This window comes from Mus caroli, chromosome 6 (assembly GCF_900094665.2).
Source record: "Mus caroli chromosome 6, CAROLI_EIJ_v1.1, whole genome shotgun sequence".
Classification (NCBI taxonomy): Eukaryota; Metazoa; Chordata; class Mammalia; order Rodentia; family Muridae; genus Mus; species Mus caroli.
Window position 1 is genome coordinate 95,220,974 of NC_034575.1, and position 19,214 is coordinate 95,240,187.

The 19,214-nt window shown below is 44.7% G+C and overlaps 1 protein-coding gene across 5 annotated transcripts in view; it reads right to left on the reverse strand.

The window, feature by feature from the left end:
• Positions 1–19,214, reverse strand: part of Foxp1 (forkhead box P1) — a 601,333-nt gene that overhangs the window by 380,446 nt on the left and 201,673 nt on the right. For 4 of the 5 annotated variants that reach the window (XM_029478349.1, XM_029478348.1, XM_029478347.1 and 1 more), the window contains one exon: positions 2,507–2,601. The exons of the other annotated variant lie outside the window; for it this stretch is intronic. The gene's annotated coding sequence lies outside the window, so the exon portion shown is untranslated. The remainder of the gene's footprint in view (positions 1–2,506; positions 2,602–19,214) is intronic. 5 annotated transcript variants of the gene reach the window in all.

The window sequence follows — 19,214 nt, forward strand, 5'->3', positions numbered from 1 at the left end:
ACCCCACCACAGGATGGCAGGTTCCAACATTCCCACTGAAGTGCTGTGCACAGTGATGGCCTCAGCTAAAGACCAAAATCTGTACTGAACTCTTTTCCTGAATCATCTTGCTGATTCTCCAGTAACAGGCTTACAGATGAGGCAGTTGGGACTCTAGGCTGGTCTACTAAGAGATGCTCAGCCGACAACTTAGAAAAATAAGACCGGAGTCTAAGCCAATCTAGTATCAGCACACACAGTATGGTGACATTGCTGTCCTGTGTCCATAGCAGGTGTGACAGCAAGGCTGTATGCTGTAGCTCCCAAGCTCTCTCACGGGCTGGGAGACAAGGAGAGTGTTCCATAGTTCCCAGGCAAGTCTCATCCTGTTCACTGTGCCACAGAAAGAACATACAAGCCAGTCTGAAGCAGAAAATGTATATGGGGAAAGTCACTTGTCACCTGAAAGTAAGAAGGGATCAGCTGACAGGCACCACAGCCAATGGGAGGGAATGAAGAGAGATGGGTTGTCACATCAAGTCTACATAAGACAGGAAAAGCAGTGTCTGAGGCCCTGTCACTCACAGACACTGGGACAAGCACCACTGGACACGAATTGGCCTTGTCATTGGGATACCATGTTGACACTTAACCTGGACCAAAACCTCAGAACCACGGTAAGGAACACTCCTCTGTATAACCAGGACTTTAAATTTTGGTTTACACCTTTCTACAGGAGAAAAAAAAAAATCCTCACAATTCTTAAGACTCGGCACGGCACCATAAGAAATATGGAGTCTCAAGAGTTTGCTCAAGAGATGTGTGTCTCTGCTAAGAACCAGGCGGACTGAAATGTTATCCCAGAGTAACAAACCCAGGGCCACAGGAGTCCACCAAAGAACCGGGTGTAAGGCAGCGCACATGCAGCTCAGCCTCTGTGTATCTCTCCTGCTCTCCATCCCTCGGGAGCATCACAGTTCCTACAGCCGAGGCTGCATCTCTCAGGAATCCAGAGGACGGGAGCTGAAGTCCCAAGTGAGGCTTCAGGAAAGCTGTGCCAAGAAGGCCCTGTTGGAAGGCCCCTTCCATTTCCTGAGTCCCTGTCTCTTCCTTGCAGGATTTACAAATCATCCAGCAGCCACCAAAGAAAGAACTAACAGTCCTGAGCAGGCAGAGTAGAAAGGTAGAAGGCACAAACTACTCTCTCAGGTACCCACAGACACATCTGTTAGGAGAGTCATTTGCAAATCATATATCGAAACAGAAACACCCATTCAGGGTGCACTGTCATTTTCTATGAGGACAAAACCCCTAGAAAAATCCTCAAATTGGGTTTATTATTCCCACTTTCTATTCTCAAAGCTGTTTGTTTAACCCTGACCTCCCTTCTTAATTAGCACTACTAGTCCCGAGAAACGTATTTGCTGAGCCTGTCTATATGTTTTGACATGCAAGACTTGTGAAATTCAAACATACTGCAGCCATTCAAAGCATTATTATTTATTAAGGCCTATATTAAAGGTGGAAGATCTTAAAGCCCTCTCAGATTCTGATGATTAAAGGAAATTTAATCGCTCTTCATTGGCATTTGATCTTTAGCCTGCCATAATCTACCCATGTATCCCTTCATCCATATTTGATACTAAAGAGATATTTCAACAGCATGTCCATCATGTGTAACACAGTTGGAGCTCAGAAACCATATGACTCACAAAATAAAAGGATATTCCACCACCCTGGGTTAGTTGGCTAATGACAATGAAGGTGACTGGGGAGCGAGAGAGACGCCGGGAGAGCTTTCCTTCCTCACATGGAAGGAAGCCTTTCACATCCTGCCCACCTTGCTTCACTTGGTCTGCCAGGTCGGAAGGGCAGGTACTTCAAATCCTCCTATCTTCCACATTCAGTTTGCTCGAGGTCAGAGTGACTAGTCCCCCATGAGCTGTCAAGTTCAGGGACAGTACCCCAACCTTGATACATCAGAGGATGGGGGAGGAAAACCTGGGTCAAAATAGCTCAATAACTACTTGGGTTCATGGGAATAGAGTGACCTCACCCATTTCCTTTTTCAAGTACCTATGGCTAATTCTGCTAACCAATAGCAGAGGTGCTTAACTGCAAAAGACACCGTGGCCCAGGAGGGTGACGAGAGTCACTCTCTGGTCCCTTTGAAACAATGTGAGCCATCTCTGCATTTCGACATCTTCCTACAACTATGGCCCACAACCAGGCACAAATGGGATTCTTTTTAGTTCACTCTGTTTGGGATGATAAGCAAATGCCTGGATTTTATTGTTGTTTATGCAGAGGAATGATCTCAGGCCATCATGCTGGCAAGGCAAGTACTTCACCCACTGAGCTCTCATCTCCAACCCTGAAGGGATCTCTAGATACAATTTTCCTACAACTGTCACAGAAAGTGGCAGCAGACCCGTACCTGCCAACTTTGGGACTCTTCCCTGATCCTAGAGCAAGTGAGCCACAATTTTCTTTCTACTCTCTGGTGACACAGACATTGGTCACTTACCCTGAGCTTTTAATGAGTCTCACAGCCATAAAAAGCCTGGGGTCACTGGCAGGGGGCCTGCAGAACGCCACAAGACTGCAGCACACAGAAGGAGCCTGGGGGAAGAAGGAGAGAAGGGTTAGGGTGAGGGACTTTGTCTGTTTCATAGAGCTGTTTTCCTCACACATGAACTTAGCCCTGATTCCCCCTCCTCTGCTAGAATCAGGAAGAGGAAAAACCAAGCACAACTGTGGCTCTCAAGAGCATAGATATTCCCTACCATAGTCTGGTTCCCTTATGTGCTCATTAGTGTCTTTTATTTTGGTGTGTGTATATACTCATATGCACACATATACATGTGTGCATGTGCATGGAGGACAGAGGTCAGAGTGAGAGGACTCCCTCAATCAGGTCTGTAAACTATTTTGGGATGGGGTCTGTTACTGAACCTGGTGCTTACCCATTTGCCTAGACTAATTGGATTGCAAGCCTCAGGCATTCAACTGTCTCTTCTCTCATCAGCTCTGGGTTGAAGGACACATGCCACTGTTTCATGCAAGTGCTAGGGATATGAATGCACAGTCCAATCTCACGGGAACAAACACTGTGCAGACAGAGCCATCTCTCCAGCCACATTTTTAGGATGCAATCTGAATTATAATGATCACAGGTACTGGGAGTACAAGCAAGAAGAAACACTCATGCAAAACAAAGATTTTGCTTCAGGTTTGGGTCCATTAACCTGGCTTCAGATATTCTGGAGAAGAGTCGAGGAGGAAATGCATCCCTCTTGACACAGGTGCCCTGAAAAGGCAGGTGAGCTGCTGCTCGTGAGCCAGACACACTGTCTCCACATGCTAGTAGAGGCCAGGACACAGACTTGTCATGGGGGCAGGTATGTGTGCTGAAGCTATGGGCTTCTGTGGTCTGGCTGAGTTATGAGTGTCCTATTTACCAAGTAGGTTCAATCCCCCTTTGAGCAATTGCTGACTATGTCAGAATAGCTGCCTGTCAAAGGCTCCCACGAAACCTTGAGGTGATCATAATACCATCTCCACTGCTGTGGAGCCTACAGAAGGAACGAATGCTCTAGGAGAACAAAACGAAGCAGAATCAGGGTGCGGTGTGAGTACTTCAAGGATATATAAGTGTTCTTCTCTTCCCACAGTATGCTCAGTATGTTCAAGTAACATCTGATGACTGGACCCATTTCCTAGATTAATCAAACTGAGAAGTTAGAATTGAAAAGATGTGTGAAGTTTTATGACTTCAAAGTCTGAGAACAAGTCTTGGGAAACCACGTGGGTTGTCTGTCAAGAAAAAACAGAGGAGAGTTCAGAGATGACGACCTGGGTCTGTATCTCTTTTAGATTCAGATAACCTCAGGCAGACTTCACCAGGCTGTTTACTAGCCTGTTTCCTAGGCACCAGAGGCTGGCAACTCATAGACTGTTCAAGGCAGACCAGCTTGAGCATGGGAGACTCAAGGGCTTAGGAGATGAACCAGGCAGCCTAGTGCCTGCCAGGCAAGCAGTAAGGAAGATGAGTTCAGTAGGATATACAAGATCCCAGTGCTAGAGAGGTGGGAGAGGTCTGTGCAGCCAGCCAGCCAGCACAGCCCAATCAGCGTACCCCAGACTCAGTGAGACATCCACCTTAGAAAACAACTGGGAAAGCACACGAGAACAATGACCTCCTCACACACGTGCACAATGATGGTCACGTGAGCGTGTGCCTGTGTACCTACCCACACGCCTACGCTGCCAACACACACACACACACACACACAAATCCTAGTTCTTCTAAGCTAAGCTATGCGGTCATTATTCTTCTCAAACTAAACATAAGAATGCATCACAAATATTTTTTTAAAAATGTCCATTGGGGTGAGCAGTGACCATTCAGATGTAATCTCTGAAGGAACGACTGCCACCAAGAGAAAGGACCATTGTCATGCACTCATCAGCATAATGAGATAATGACTTTCATTATGTGGTCCTCAATGGAAGTACACTTGCTGGCATTCCTGGAGAATACCACCCAACACTGACATTGAGACCCCAGGAGCTGTGCCTCTTCCAACCACCAGCTTCACATAGAAAGTTGGCTAGTCTTGGTCCTCACACCAGGACAGAGCCATTGGGGAACTTTGGGGCCCTTTATTATCGACTTGTAAAATGTTATAAGCCTGTAAACTAGTTAATTTATGAGCCGTGTTAATAATTTGCTCACACTTGATCGTGGGTTTCACAAACACGGCTTCCGGGGATGTGGGAGGATAATTTGTAGGTCCAGCTTCTCGGCTAAGGGGACACTAACTAATTTGACACAGTACCATGACATTGATGGCGGGGCCCACTAATGACTGTAGCTTAGACGTAGCTGTCATCCTGTCGTTCCAGTGAGGAGCTTGCTTGCTCTCAGTGTAGCTCAGGACACAGCGCTCACCTCATTATTCAGACAGCACCATTAATGAGAGCCCATGTTTATTTCCACCATACTAACCAGCGCTTAGCTTCCATTTGTCTGATACGGTCATTGATTAAAATGGGTCTCATGAATAGTAAATTTGAACCCCATGGAAACAAAGGGCCACCAGAGAAAAATAAGCAAGAGCTGACTGGAAAACAAACCTGGTCAACTTGTTTCCTGCTTCACATGTCACCCAGGACCCAGTGACAGGTGGAAGGATACCAAGGAAAGAGAAGGGAATGTTAGAATCACACATGCATGCCTATAAACTAGCTTGACTTGTTTTTTGACCATGACCGCTGGAACTTCAACACAGTCAAAGAGTGCCAGTCAGGAGTGCCATCTACCTCTTACAAATCTTAGACATCTTTGAACCAGGGCATCATGTAATATGCATAAATAATGGGGTTCCCCAGGACGCTGTCACACACACATAACTTTGCTCACATTCTCCAAGTACGCTCCCCTGCCCTTCCCACTGGTCACTTCAACAGCTCCCCCCCACCCCACCCCCACTGTTTACTTGAACTTAAATTCGGCAAACAAGAGAAAACTTGATGTCCTCTGAGTCTGGCTTCTTTCACTTCACAGGCTAACCCCCAGCTCAGATCCTTTCCCTGTACCTGACATAGTTTTGTGTTTGTTGTTGTTTTGTTTTATCCTTTAATAGAAACCTAGAACTCCATTGTGCCTGTATACCACATTGTCTTCACTTGACCACTGCTCCGTATCTGGGCAGGTTCTGTGTCTGGACTGCTGTGTATAGAGGAGTAACAGACCGGGATGCGTACGTATCTCGGACAGGCCTGGGACCCTCCAGGGCATGGCTGTGTCAGTGTATTGGGATTTGTCTCTCCCTGCATTTGGTGTTTGCTTGGTGACAGTAATCTGGGGACTCTGAGTACAGATCTTTAAGTTCGTGTCTCCATGGATGACAGACACAAGGCTTACTTTGCTTTTTCAACCTTACAAAAGTTTGGCCTTTAATTAAACTGACTCAAATATGATCACCAAGGACATCAATAAACACATCTGTGATTTTTCTGAAATGATAACAAAACTGTATAGCTGGAGGGCTTTAAAAATACCCTTTTATGCACGTCTCTAGTCCTAACTAAACCTTATAATCAATTTCTATCTTAAATTAAATTTCTATTTTGGTCTGACAAATTTTCTTTCATTTTATGATGATTATAATCCTGAAATATTCATATAATAATTTAAAATGAATAACTTTTTTAAAAGGTAGGCCTACATCTATTAAAGGGATGATAAAACGGAGACTGCTCCCAAAGTGGTTCATCATAGAATGTGCAATTCAAATTAAAGAAATATTTCAACAAACGCTGTCTGCCACTCAGGATAAAGAATTCTACTGAACACCGCATATGACTTTGGATTTTTATAAAATAGCAAAACAAGTCTGAGCCCACATAGATCACTTCGGGAATGAGTGTCATTACATGCAGCAATGCCGGCGCACATGCACTTGGAATCCTCGCCCAAGATAGATCCCCACTTTTAGAAGGGTCAAGATGCCTAAACAGTGCACAACATGTGGGAAGCAGATTTAGACGGCTGGCTGGTTTGTAAGCACATTTCAACAAGTATCTAGGTCCATTGTTCCGAGCAGCCTGACTGTCTCCAGGGCTGCTATTTCCACGAGCAACTATAGCAGGCAGGTTCACAGAGGGTCAGCATCTCCATAGCGTGCATTTCCAGTAAGTAGTTATTGCCCCACCATGACCTGGTAAAACACTGTCAGTCACCCAGTCAGAGTGGCTGGGTGCTTGTCAAATCCAGTTCTCCTTCTCTCTAAGCAGAGAGCTGGGCTGGCTGCCCTATCCCCTCGAAGCTGTGAGTGAGGGTCCTTGCCACCAAGTCCTGACTAAACATACCAAGGTAGGATGCACTCACTACCTTCTGACTCTGATGCCTTAGTCCCCCTCCATGATTGAAGGTCCAGAGACCCAGTGGGACTTCCTATCATCTAAGGGGAGTAGTATTACAGGTTGTCTTAAACCCAGGGCCATAAAAGGACCCACAGAGCTTTACAGAATGCCTTAAACTGAAACCATGACAGGCAGGACACACAGAGCAGAGCCTTGGCCAGCGACTCTACCCTCAGAACCAGTGCCAACCTAAGGGTACCTGAGAAGCAGAAAGTACCGAGCGAAGCCTCTTTTGTGACCACTGTCAGCAGTGCCCGCTCCCTCTTCTTATTTCTTTATTCTAGGTTCTAACGATAGTAAGGCTGGTGCTGTACTATCTCTCTGAACTTACTTGTATGATTCATATCCATCCATCCATCCATCCATCCATCCATCCATCCATCCATCCATCCATTCATATATATTTCCAAGCCTACTTTCACTTCATTTCCCTCCCTTCTCTGCCTTCCTTCCCTTTTACTCTTCCTCTGTTAGGTTCCCTCTTCGTCATTTCTCCTTTTCTATCTCCCTCCATCCTTTCTTCCCTCTCCCTTCTCTCTTCCCCAGCAAGCTCTAAACTATAGGTCTTCCATATGCTACACAGACACTGTCCTACCAGCTCTATTTTTTTTTCTCTGCCCTCCTTCCCTCTCAGCCCCTAAATTTTCATCTCCACTCTCACTGGTGAGCACCAAACCCAGAGTCTTGCACTTGTTACCCTCACCCCACCCCTACTCCCCACTGGCCTAGTATTTTATTGTAACACAGGTACAGTATCTCCTGGGCTTCAGCTTCAATCTCTGGACAAACTCTACGTATGGAAAGCACTACCAAATGCCAAGGCACAAGCAGGTGAGAACCCCTAAGGATACACTACAGTTGTGTTAACAACTCCTCTGCCCAAACTAAGGACAGGAGGGGAGGAAGAACCAATACCCACCACATTCTTAAGATGTACCAGGCATGCCTTACCTCGCCTAATCTTGATATAAGCCAGTGAGTTAAAGTGCTTCCCCTTGTGTGGATGAAAATATAGAGCCTCTCAGGAGTGCAACGCAAGCGCCTGCCCCACACAGCTGCTCAAGCTGTGAGACCAGCTGAGTTCACCCCTGCATTCCATAGAAAAACTTATAGAGAACATACATAATCCATAATAACATTCACACTATTGATTTAAGGGGAAAAAAAACCCACCCAATGGCATCTCCCTAATTCAAATATCACTTCCACTACAACAGGAGGGGAAGTCTTCAGCTGTGAACGCAGAAATGGTCAGGACCAACCAGATACAGAGGGTAAGAGAAGCAGGAAACAGGGGGAGGGATTTTACATGTTCTAGGTGATTTTTAAAAGACCATTTCAGAGCAAAACAAGTATCTATTGAGGCTCTTGGGAAGTAACCATTTTCTATATCCATACTGTTAATATATTGAAGGCATATAACTATATTTTATTCCAATCCTAAGAACGAATTGGGTGTGATAGTTCATGCCTTTATATCCAGCATTCTGGAGGCAGAGGCAGGAGGATCTTTGTGAGATCCAGGCCAACCAGGGCTACAGAAAGAAATGCCAGGGCCAGGAAGCTGGAGTGTGTGGGTTGGTGAGCAGGGGGAGAGGGGAGGGGATGGGGGAGGGTGTTTTTGGAGGGGAAACCAGGAATGGGGATAACATTTAAAATGTAAATAAAGAAAATATCCAATAAAAAAAGAAAAGAAAAAAGAAACCCTGCTTTTAAAAAAATAATTATTAAAATAAGAGGAGAAGGACGATTGGAGACAGGAGATATAGCATGTCTGAAAAGCACGTGACACATGGATTCACTCAATCTCCAGGACAAATGATAGACAGACAGACTGTCAGACAGACAGACGGACGGATGGACGGACAATACAGACAGACAGATTACAGTCATACATAAACCCTCTCTAACAACAGCTCAACTATACCATCACAGTAAGGAGGCAAGCAGAAACAAAATGCTAATAAATGGGTGTAGCCGCTTTGCAATAAAACTTTATTGATTAAAAACAAGTCAGAAGAGGAGGTTTGGTTCAAGTGCCACGATTTGCTCATTTCTGCCTTAAAGCTGAGTATTTTGCATATCCATCCATACACTCATAACACACAAGATCTCCTCTAACGTAATAGGGAAACAGCTCTGATTGGCCTTTTCATGCAGGATCTCTGGCTGCCAGGAATAAATTCCTGATGTTAAAAGAATAGCCTCAATGTGACAAAGGTTCAGGATACAACAGCTGTAGAACAGAGCCCAGCTTCCAGCGAACTCTGACACACTGCAGAGAATTCCTTCCCTCAGCTACTCTCCCTGTGTTCGCAAGCCACATAGAGCACTGGCTGAGACAAAACTGTAAGCAATATTTCCAACAATAAGAAGACCTAAAGTTCTTGCTCTTAATATGATCAAATGCCTCTGTTGATCTAAGGAAATTAGAGGAACCTTAAAACTTTAAAAAGACTTTATATACGTAATATATATCTATATATACTTTAAAATATAAGTGGAATCACAACTTCTAAGAACTGGGGAATAATATTCTCTTAGACTTCCAAAGCCAGGCATGAAGGCTTTGTAAATTAGACCCAAACTGCTTTCCTTGATTGGGGGGGGGGGTGTGCTTTGCTAAGCAATTTTTAAGGTAAGAACTAAATGTCCAGTCACAAGACACACAGAAAGAAAACAAGCAGTGTACTCCTCCATTGTTCCCTGAGAACGGAGAATTGTTACAACCAAGATCTGGCTTGTTTTTCTTATTTGTTATTTTAGACGGCAACACACAGATACATAACAGAGAGAAGATAATGCAAGAATCTGTATCCCAGCTAATGTTTTATTTTAACATTGCTGGGTTCAAGACGATTTGAGACGTAAAATGAACAAATTCTTAGGACTCTGTTTTACCTAAACCATCAATCAAAACTGGACAAGAGGCAAGTGAACACAGTCCAGCCTGACAAAGGGATACTTTGTCGCCATTAAGAATAAAGCTATGGGGATGATTGGGACATGACAGAAAATAAGCAAGACAGGAAAATTAACCTGCCCTAGTCCTTAAGCACATAAAACAAGCTGCAGGAAAGATCAAGAAGAATTAATCGGACAGAAGGGATTAGACATTCTTTTTATTTACTATTTTTAGCTTTCTGGATTTCTCCAAGGCAAGGAAATATTAGCTATACAATTTTAAAGACTTGTCCAGAAGAGCCATTTACGAACTTGGCTAGACTTGGCTTTGCAGCGGGCTGGAAGTGTCTTGGGTACTGACACTTTGTGTCACCTTTTGCATGGATTGGTGTTGATTCTTCTTAGGAATTCAGTGAGCTTTCCTTGAAGCAACTGTGTAGACTGCCTGACTTCATTAAAGTCCCTTTAATGAGAGTCCATAAATAAATTCAATTCTTATACTTTGAGCCTTTAAGAGAAATTAAATCATCCTGTTTAAAGAATCAGATTGCTTGTGGATTAGACCATAAATAAAATGCTTAATGCAGAATTCTACTTTCTCCTCTGTCCATTTCCCATGATGGCACACAGTCATTTGTCTTTTAATAACTTCAAACAATTCTGAGTCATTTGCTCATTAAAAACAAAATACATCTTGATCACGAAGCTCAGCATTTCATAAATATTTAGTCCAAATAAACTGCTTGCTTTGAACTAGAAATAGCAGGCTTGTGATTGATAAGCGTACTGAATGCAGAAGGAAGGAGGGGACCTCAACTGTACTCCTTGTCAGCTGGACAAGATAATGCTGGGCACGCACAAGATTTTTGTAGGCTTTTCACCATCCATCCATGGTTCCCCCATGCTCTTAGAACAGAGCTCCAAAACCTATGGATTGCAAGATTTAAGAGCCTTGCAGACACCCTCCAGCTTAGCCTCACATCTCTCCTCTCAAGTGAAACTTCTCACTGAGAAAAGGAGGGGGCAAGGCAGGGAGGAGAAAGGGAGGGAGGGAGGACAGGCAGGCAGGCCAGGTCAAGATTTTAAATTCTATTCTGAGAACCACCCTGGTCAGCAGGACAGTGAAGAAACAACACACTATTCCCTAGCATTACATCCACCACCCTGCACATCATATTAAATAAGAATTTCATTACTGAACTAGGTACCTCTCCATTTTATTAGGTCCCCTCTCTTAATTTATTTAAAATTTAAGGCAGGGTCTCACCTAACTCCCAGACTGGAATTCATTGTGTATCCAGATAGGACACCTCAATTTGTCTGGCCTTAACATGGACACACACACACACACACACATGCACGAATGCATACATTTATAAAATAAAGTACATTAATAAAGGCTTAAATGCTACCATTCTTTCTGGTCCCTGGAAAGTCAAGAGTACTTAGTGACAAATAGGATATATTTTTTATATAACATATTTACTTTTATGTCCATTGATATTTTGCTTGCATCTATATCTGTGAGAGAGTGATGGATCCTCTGGGACTGAATGGAGTTACAGATAGTTGTGAATTGCCATGTTGGTACTAGGAATTGAGCCCAGGACCTCTGGAAGAATGGCCTATACTCTTAACTGCTGAGAACTGTCCATCCCCCAGACAAGTAGACTCTCAAGACAGAAATCACAAACCTTTGTTTTAATCAACAATCGGAGCAAATGACACAATGACACGGACAAGGGGACCATCATAAGGCAACTAACTCCACTTGGCTTTCTTGCTAGCCACAGCAGAAGGCTACGGTGGCCACATGCCCTGCATGTCATTTCTGGCAAATGATATGGTCAGCAAACACAGTTTCACCACTGCCAACACTAACAGGGAGACAGCCTAAGTCCTGTGTGCCAAAGAGACACCACAATCCACATGACAATGGCTCGTCAGTGTCTATGGACACAACAGGAACACGTTCACATCTTTTATTATTAGGCTGTCAAAAACTACGTGCGGCTTGTTGAAGCAGCTACCATAGCACATACTTGACACAGGAGCAGAATCTATCTGAGGGAAACACTCATCTCTGGTTTTGTTTCTAGTACAGGACTGTATGTCACTGTTCTATGCATCCTCTCAGGGAAGGCATGTGTCCTTCCTACTTCTATTCATCACCCTGACAGTTTTCAAAGAACATTTTTCATTGGTTAGGTTTTGTCTTCCCCATTTCTACAGCCATGGCTGGTCTGGAACTCACTCTACAGATCAAGCTGGCCGTGAACTCAAAAAACTCTGCCTCTGCCTCTTGAGTTCCTGGCTGCCTAGGCACTTCCTCAGTGCTTTACCGTGTGTTGACACTATGTTAGAAGTGGGACCTGCTCAAATTTGAGACAAATGAGGTCTCTATGCTTCCAACTCCACATCTACCAGGAGGCACTAGCAAAAGCATATGGAAATGATTAACACAGACTTGACCCTGTACAGGTGAGAAAAGGCTTTGCACAAAGAATAATCTACAAGGCATTAAAGGTAATTAGGAGCTGGGTGGGTGGACAGGGCTATGTGGACGGCAGGGAAGCATTGCGTAGCTCTGCACTGGCCCCACTAAGAAAAAGACACATGTGAGCACAAAAGTAGGTCTTGATCTTCTCTCTAGAGTGACTTTAAAAATATAAGGGCATGGTAGGTAGAGATTGTAAGAGCCCAACATCAGGGGGACTAGAGTTCTCAGGACACGATGCTGTAGGCGTGACCTGAACGAGACCTGCACAAGACTAAACCAGTCATCACTCTAGTTTTCAGGGGAGAGGGGCTCACTGAGGAGCCTGTGGACAAGTGATGGATTCAGGGGAGGATGGCCCGTTTTCAAAAGGGTGTGGTTTTGGTAGACCATGCTCCAGTGGGTGGCCCCACACCTGGATGTATGTGATCAACATGAAACAGAATTGATGGATTATTGATGTTTTGTTTTATTTTTTTTAAAGGATATGAAGTTGGGAGATTAGGGAGGTGGGGTAGATCCTGGAGGATTTGGGAGTGATTATGATAAAATATAAAAATATATGAAACCTCAAAATATTAATGCAAATATTTAAATTTAAAAAAAAAATAGATAACTGAGTGGCAGGACTCTCAGACCCAAATCAAGTTCAAATTCACTGAGTAAGAGAGAGTCTAGGCACACTGTTACATTCACCCAAGTGTCGTGATGGGACAGTGTACTTTTTCCGCACTGACGGGGAGAAGAATATGAGTCCCACTAAAACAGGGCGTCTAAATTATCTGGAGAAATAGCAGCAGAAGAATCGGAGGTGTTGCGTCCTCTACCATGGCATTTATCCTTCTTAGGGACCCACTTGTTCCCTTAGACAAACCTTTGCTATCCTGCAACAAAAACAAAAGTAGATTTGTATTCATTCTTTCACTCCACAAAGCCACAAGATGGAAGTACCGGAGCCTCAGTTCCTCCTGTATCAGAATGGCTTCTGCATAATCTCACTCTTCTCAAAAGAACTGGAGTTCCAGAGCTCTCAATGTCTCAGGCATTAAACGCAGTCCAATTCACCAACTCTGTCTCGCTGGCATTGCGCGGAGGCCTCCTTAAGTGTGGAAGGTGGCTAGGCCCCTTCTGATTCACTAAAGCTAAGAGGAGGCCAGAAGATTTCAATTTCTAAACCCCAGTGATACAGATGGCTCCAGGTGCTGATGATGGGGACTCCTGCTTCAGTCAGAAACAGCAGAGCTGTGTGGAGTGCAGCAGTTTCTAGACTTCCTCTTCCCACTCAGGATACCAGGGTCTCGTTCCCTGGGAAGCTTCCAGAAACTGCAAGCCACTCCCCTGGCAGTAGCTGTTTCTGGCACCAGACTTGGAAGTCTTCAATACCCACAGCCATCTATCAGGGTGAAGGGGAAGCCAGCCCTTGGCCATGGTACACAAGACCCTAATGCGGCTCTATCCCCAGCCCTCTCATCCCTCCATTTCCAGTCCCAGTTCAGTCGCATGGACTTTCCTGCTCCTCCTCAGTCACGCCCTCTGCTTGCGTGCGCTTGTCTACCTCCTCTGAGTTCATGGAGATGACTCTAAGTCTGCAGATCTGAAATCAAGTCAATTTCTCCAAGAGGCCTTCTGTGAACAGACTGAGGGGCCTCCAAGACACATTTCTCACACTGTCCGTCCTTTGTGAACTGTCATCACACAGAAGCAGCTCAGTTCTTCACCTCACCCGCTTGCCTGACTCCTCCCATTAAATGGCTGCTGTGCACCCTGCCCTGCCAGAAACAGAAGGATGTCTGTCAAACAGCAGACACTGGATGGACAGATAGCTGCAGAATCAATGCATTACTTACTAAGCCAATTCCGTGAAGCTAGAACAGATGACAAGCTTCGGAGTGATTTACAATGACACGAGACCAGGCAAAAACTACAGAAACTGAAGTGGGCTGAGGACTGGAGAAAATCAATCCTCCTTTGTTCGTCCTGAGAGCAACCTCCACGAGACGCACTCTGGCCTCTACAAGCCATCTCCTATGATCTCTGCAAGATGGTACCCTTGACCCTCAACATCTTTATAATCTCACCCATCCATGGCGCAAGTTGCAAGAAGAAAAGCAGGTACCGAAAGCTGAGCCTCTCTACCTTGAATGGCTCTGAAAACCCACTTGTAAGTATTCTGTGCTAACCACAGTTTGTAGTTTTGTCACGGGTGTTTGACTAGAAAGGGGACAAAGCCTTTTCAGACAGTATGCATGCATTATGTCACTATGTGCAGCCAGTACCATGCCTACAAGCTGACGGAGAGCCTTTCCTCTCTGAGTTATGGAAGCCAGGAGAGGTCAAGCGGCATCATTTGGCTAAGGGTATCCTATCGGCTCCAAAGTGTTCACGCCTTAAGAAAACATTCTAGTGGGACTTTAACACAGCCTGTCCTGAAAGCTGACATCAAGAACAATGGAGAGGAAGTCAGATGAGAGGAGTTGTACCTGGCAATTCAACAGAACACGGGCTTAAAACTTTAGCTCTCTAAGTCAGCCACGGCATGGGTTAGTGACTGAATGAATAGTTAAAGTAGACCCTATCAAAAGGCTTTTCAATGCCCGCAACAGAAATCATTAAGATGCAGTGTGCTTCACACAGGTGGGGGAATGATGGCAGTGAGGAGGACAGAGAGTCTGGAGCTGATCTAGGTTTGGAAATGGATGCAACTCTTGTGTGGCCTTGGAAAAGTCATGCATCGTGATCTCTGCAGGACATCAGAGGGGGGGAGAATAAAACCAGAGATCTCAACGGTTTCCTTATAGTGTGCACACTTCCAGGACCCATGGTGCCTCTGGACACATATCTTAGATGGGCAGCCACAAAGAGAGACAGAGAAACTCTTCCTCATTTTGTCATCCAGTAAGCTGAGCAATGCTGTCGTCCCTCAGCAGAGAGTGAAGGGCTGGGGACTACACTCTGGCTCCCTGGATCTGTTCAAATAAAGTTCTGTTTCCATATACTGCAGGAGGGTGAGTTGATGTAGTAATTACCTGTTACTCTTGACAAGTAAGGTAATTAATGTAGCAAAATACCACCGCAATGTGTGTAAATTTAGACCACCATAATTAAAGCACCCGTCTGTTCAACAAACTGTTCAATTAAGAAAAAAATATTGACGGTGTGCTTTTAAAAAAAAAAAATTAGAAAACGTATGGAATGAGTGACTCTCCCTTGGTTGACATCCCAGCCCAGAACACATTCTCAGCAGGGAGCACTTATGAAGCGCTCACCTCCACTAACACAGTGAAGAACTTTAACACGAATGACTATGGCAGACGTGGCTGATGCACAGACTGTGCAGAACTCCATTCTGTAAAACTCTAGTCAGAAAGAGAACTCGGGGGCCATCTGAATTCCCAAACTACTGTAAAGAGTAATAAGCTGAGAAGTCACTACTATGCCATTATCCGAGTGACAGTGCCACCCTCTAGTACCATAACATCAAATTATTACCATTATCATATACTCTCCAGTTTTAGAGAGCCTGGCACCAAACAGACTGTGGGCAAACAGAAGAGTTGGAAAGTCCCTGGGATTCCTTGAGGGACAGTTCTACAGAGGACCTGAAGAAGAACACTAGCTGGCCCCTTCACACTGGAGAAGGTCTTAGCCCCTGCTAGCCTACTTTAGACCATCTGAAGCTAGGGCAAACAGTAAATGATCAATGAAAATCAAACCACAGCCAGACTAAAAACAAAGAAGAGGAGAGGGGAGGGAAGGGGAGGGGAGGGGAGGAACTCATTGGCAAATAGCTCTAAAAGGTTGATACTTTTGAATTTATTCAGAGAGAAGAAATAAATACTGAAAGAATAGAAAGACCAAAGCAAGAAGAATGAAAACGGGGAGGGTGAAGGAGGAACTACAAAACAAAGGTTCCAGAATACTGAGATAAAAGATAAAAGAAGGAGGAGGCTGAAAGATGGCCCTGAGTAGCTCTAAAGATCTCCTCCCCAGCACTGTGGGAAGCCAGAGGTGGTAAGCACTGCTTACCAGCATTCACGCCTATGGTGTGATAGATGGTGGAAACAGGAGGACCCCCCCCATCTACCCACCCCACCCACACACACAGCTTACTGCTCAGCTGGCCCAGCACACACTGTAACAAACAATAGACCATGCTGCAAACAAAGTGCAAGGAGACTGAAGGACACCCAAGGACCTTCTCCTGCCATCACAGGCACGCACTCTATGGCGTAAATGCACCTAAAGCTACACGTGAACAGGCACATACAAATACACACATGCAATGAATATATACCTAGGGAGACATTCGAGGGTGAAAAAAAGAAGCGAGGGAAGGGGAGGGAAGTTCAAAGAAAGAAGTGAAAACTGTCTGACGTGAGAAGGAAATGGTGCCCCGTAATGGTGTGTGCACCACATTTTGTTATGCTACACAACACCCTGGGAGACATAAGGAAAGGGTACCTTGGAGTTTATTGTACTAAGCTGGGTCCTAAATGTTCCCTGAGAACTTGGAAAGCTCCCCAAGTAAAGAAAGAATAAAGAGCCCAGAGACGCATCCGAAGCTGAACACTCAGGGAGAGAGCTTCTCCAAGCACAACACACCAGTTACCTCACACTCGGAGACCAGCTCAACGTCACTGCCAAGAAATAAAACATGATGCAAATCCATAGATGAAACATTGTTATTATTTTTTTAAATGTTCATATGCTCAAGAACCATCCATGAAATTGAAAATAACACCTCCTGCTAATTTCTCTGGGTGAGTTTGGTATACTATGTGTTTTAAAGATTTCTCTGGCTAACACAGTCTACTGAACGAGAAATGGCTCCCATAGGCTCATGTATGTGAACAATGCATGCCCAGCTAGTGGCCCTGAAAGGGGAAGGTTGTGGAACCTTGCTGGAGGAAGCATGTCACTGGGGGTGAGCTGTGAAGGTTTGAAGCCTCAGCCTACTTTCTTGCTCTCTGCTTCTTGTGTGACAGTAAAATGCGATAAACCAACTTTCTGTCCTTGATTTCATGCCACGCCTCTCCCAACTCCCCAATAATGCACTCTCTATCGCTCAATAAATTCTTTCTTCCTTAACTTGCTTTTTGGGTCATGGCATCTATCACAGCTATGACAGAGTCACTAACACAGGGAGCATCCAATGGGCCACTGTAACACTGAAAAACACCATTGAACAATCTCACATGAGCGCTACCATTCACATGTCCAACCATGTCCACAGGAGTGTGACCATTCACAAGGCCAACCATGTCCACAGGAGTGTGACCATCCACAAGGCCAACCATGTCCACAGGAGTGTGGCCATCCACAAGGCCAACCATGTCCATAGGAGTGTGACCATCCACAAGGACAACCATGTCACATGAGTGTGACGATCCACAAGGCCAACCATGTCACATGAGTGTGACCATGCACACGTCCAACCAACTCACACGAGCACTACCATTTATACCTGTCATATCAAAGTGATCAGCTTTATCTCTTCCTACAAACAAGTCAGCTAAGGCACGGAGCAGCTAAATGGAGTGTGTGTCTTCCCTTTCACTATGGACCAAGACAAGTCATTCTCCATGGGATGGACTAAATAAATCTCTTGTCGCCAATAAATGAATTCACAGAGTGCTGATACCTCAGTGCTATATTTGCCTGACAATTTGGTGTTTACTGTTTTGACTTGGGCCTTGAATTCTGACTATAAAATAACCAGACAAACTGGTGAATGTTCCAAAGCAACGGTGATGAAAATTGCTAAAGAATCACCCGAATTAGGGGGGAAAAATATCAAAGATCTAATTCCACACACTTTTGCTGTAGTGGATGCTGGGGGTTGAACCTGGGGCCTCACGAATGCTAGGCAAGCACTCAACCATCAAGCTGTATCGCCAGCCCCAAATATGTGATTTGGAATCCCAGCTTAATCATTTAGTAGAAATACCAAATAGGAACCGGTGACCCTACAAAGCCCAGGAGGCTGAAATGGCTGGCTGTGCATAGGATTTGCTTTATTACAGCAGCAGCCTCCAGGGAAACAGCATCACCATCTCCAGCTCCCAACTTCATATAAACCAGATCTTAATTTAACTCTCTTTGACCCCTCCATGGTGTCAGACCACAGTCCTCTTTTCATCTCACAGAATCGGAAGACCAGGCAACTGGAGACTGAGTGTCATGGGTCACGTACATTTTCCAGATGTAGTAGAAACTAACGAGAGGAATTTAAGAGAAAAAGAAGGTGAAATAGAGAAAAAGAACTCAAAATTATCACGATGATGCCTGTCATGTGTCCTGGCTGCTTTTAACGAAAGGAACTTAAAAGATAAGCAAAAAGGCCTAATAGATTCATCGACCTTTTCTGTTGTTGCTCTTAAGATTATTAAGAAAGAAGGACGAGAGTCCACACAGCTCTTACAAAGAAGCCGAGCAAGAGAGTTCCAGCACTGGGTGGTTTACAACAGCCTGTAATGGTAGCTTCAGAGGATCAATGGCTGCTCTTGGAACACACCTCTACTCACATTCACATATTCTCTCTCTCTCTCTCTCTCTCTCTCTCTCTCTCTCTCTCTCTCTCTCTCTCTCAACTAATAAAAATAAGTCTTAAAAACACTAATAAGAACCAGGCTGGTGTTGCTAGTGCATGCCTTTGATCCCAACACTTGGAAGGCAAAGGCAGGGGGATCTCTGTGAGTTCAAGACCAGCCTCTATGAGTTACAGGATAACCAGGGCTACACAGAGAAACCCTGTCTCAGAAAAAAAAATAAGATAGCTAGATAGATAATCAGTAAGAGCCATTGGAAAGCTAAGTAACTTGGGAGTTACCAAGTGCCCTTGGACAGATAGATGGACAGATGTACATGGTATTAAAATATGAGTTATGCTTCCATGGTTTGAGCA